General features: G+C 46.2%; 1 pseudogene across 1 annotated transcript in view; it reads left to right on the forward strand.

Annotated features, from left to right (window-relative positions):
* The first annotated feature begins 1,846 nt into the window (after positions 1 to 1,846).
* LOC105543881 overlaps positions 1,847 to 2,660 on the forward strand; it is a 2,888-nt pseudogene continuing 2,074 nt past the window's right edge. Inside the window, exon 1 of the transcript XR_001006681.1 lies at positions 1,847 to 2,657. The product of XR_001006681.1 is annotated as a dnaJ homolog subfamily C member 14 pseudogene (transcript). The remainder of the gene's footprint in view (positions 2,658 to 2,660) is intronic.

Genomic DNA, 2,660 nt, shown 5'->3' on the forward strand with positions numbered 1-2,660 from the left:
TGTAGTCCCAGCTACTCGGGAGGCTGAGGCAGGAGAATGGCGTGAACCCGGGAGGTGGAGCTTGCAGTGAGCGGAGATTGTGCCACTGCACTCCAGCCTGGGTGACGGAGTGAGACTCCGACTCAAAAAAAAAAAAAAAAAGAAATACAATTCTATTTGCAGACATGATTATGATGTAGGAAATACTAACAAAGAAGCATGTAAAATATGAGAATTAATAGCAAGCGAAAAAATTTCAGGATCTAATTTTATTAACATTTAAAAAATAAAGTACAGCCAGACTTTGCTATGCCTGCAGCAGATTAGACACAGAATGCCTGATTTAAAAAGCTGATAATACCAAGTGTTGGCAAGGAAGCAGAGAAACAAGAACACTTGCACCCTGCTGAGAGGGCTATAAACTGTTCTCGCCAGTTTGGAAAACTTTGGCAGTATCTGCTGAAGTTGAATAGTCTTCGTAAGAGTCAAAAGCTGGAAACAACCCAAATAATCATCAAGACATGAATGGATAAATGAATTGTGATATATAAGGTACTACAAAACAAGCAAAAAATAGAATAAACTGTTGCAACATGCAGCAACATGGATGAATCTCACACATGTAATATTGAGCAGAAGCAACTGGATGCACAGGAGTCTAAACTATGATTCCATTTAAATGAAGCCAAAACAGTGGTGGGAATTAACCTATTATAATATATCAGAATAGTGGTTATCTTTAGGGGAATCGTGGGATGCTTTCTGGGATTCTGGTTACATTCTGTATCTTGATTTGGGGGAGGCGGCTACATGGTGTATTCACTTTGTGAAAATTCTTTTAGCTGTACTTGTCATTTGGGTACTTCATGCATATTATACTTCAGGAAAAATTAATAAAAAATTTGTGGCCGGGCGCGGTGGCTCAAGCCTGTAATCCCAGCACTTTGGGAGGCCGAGACGGGCGGATCACGAGGTCAGGAGATCGAGACCATCCTGGCTAACACGGTGAAACCCCTGTCTCTTATACACATCTAGATGTGTATAAGAGACAGGCGTGAGTCACCGTGCCTGGCCCAGAATAAATTCTTTTAGATACTGGCCTCATCATGGAATCACTTTAGAGCAATGAAGATTATTTGACTCTCAATGATATTTCTTTCTAGAAATTGCAAGATGACACTTCCTGTGGCATTATAGGATTTTCCCAAGATAGCTTATGTGCTAGCCCCCATCATCTGAATCCAGCATGTGTGGACACATAGCAGACTTCCATGAAGTCTTTGATTACATGTATGATTTTATTATTTTAAAAAGAAGTACGTGATTTGGCCAGCCACAGTGGCTCATGCGTATAATCCCAGCACTTTGGGAGGCCGAGGCAGGCAGATCACAAAGTCAGGAGTTCGAGACCAACCCGGCCAATATGGTGAAACCCCGTCTCTACTACAAATACAAAAATTAGCCAGTCATGTTGGCGCATGCCTGTAATCCCAGCTACTTGGAGGCTGAGGCAGAAGAATCACATGAACCAGGGAAGTGGAGGTTGCAGTAAGCAGAGATTGCGCCACTGCACTCCAGCCTGGGTGACAGCCACACTGCATCTCAAGAAATAAAAAAATAAAAAATAAAAAGAAGTACGTGATTGTTTATAAACCTATAAAGAAGTTTTCTTTCTGTAGCACAGTATGGTGTGGTGCTTACTACCTGTCAGAAAGGTTTGGTAATAGGGCTCTTGAACTCAGTATAAAAATCCAGAGCTGGCTGACCCCAGGCCTGGCAGCTCGAGGGGGAGGAGTTACCGCCCTTTTTCGGCATCAGAACACACCATGACGCCTGTTACCTGAGACCCTCAGGAAGCCCCGGGGTCATGGCCCAGAAGCACCCCAGAGAAAGAGAGTTGTGTAGAGCCCACCAGAGTGGTGGTGCCTCCCTCAGGGCTTTAGGACCCTCCGTGGACCCTGAAACACCTTCATTCTCAGGACTTACAGACTCAGCAGGGACTGCTCCTAATGGCACCCGCTGCCTCACAGAGCACTCTGGTCCTAAGTACACACAGCACCCAAACCCAGCTCATTGGTTGGACCCAAGACATGGCCCCCCAAGGGGTCCAGGACCACCTAGAGAGGCAGAGGACCCTGACCAGAGTGAGACATCTTCAGAAGAAGAGTCAGGAGTGGACCAGGAACTCTTAAAAGAAAACGAGGCTGGGTACCAGGAGGATGGGAACCCTTCTTTTCTTTCCATTCCATCTGCTTGCAGCTGCCAGGGAACACCTAGAATTCCAGAAGGGCCTTACTCTGAGGGAGGAAATGGCTCTTCTAGCAACTCTTGCCACCTCTATGCCTCTCCAGCCTTGGGGGAAGATGAAGAGTTGGAAGAGGAATATGATGATGAAGAATCTCTTAAGTTCCCCAGTGATTTTTCACGTGTGTCCAGCGGAAAGAAAGCCCTATTCCGGAGACAGCGGCACCACTTTCCAACGAAGGCGGATACTCGGGAGGGTGGACGTAGGGATCCCAGGTCCCCTGGTCAACATCGACTGGGCCAGAAATGAAGTCAGGCAGATAAGCGCAGAGGCCTGGGATTGTGGGGAGCTGAGGAACTATGTCAACTTGGACAGGCAGGCTTTTCGTGGCTGATTGAACTGCTGGTGTTGGTGGGAGAGTATGTAGAAACTTGTG

This window comes from Mandrillus leucophaeus, unplaced genomic scaffold, assembly GCF_000951045.1.
Source record: "Mandrillus leucophaeus isolate KB7577 unplaced genomic scaffold, Mleu.le_1.0 Scaffold291, whole genome shotgun sequence".
NCBI classification, from domain to species: domain Eukaryota; kingdom Metazoa; phylum Chordata; class Mammalia; order Primates; family Cercopithecidae; genus Mandrillus; species Mandrillus leucophaeus.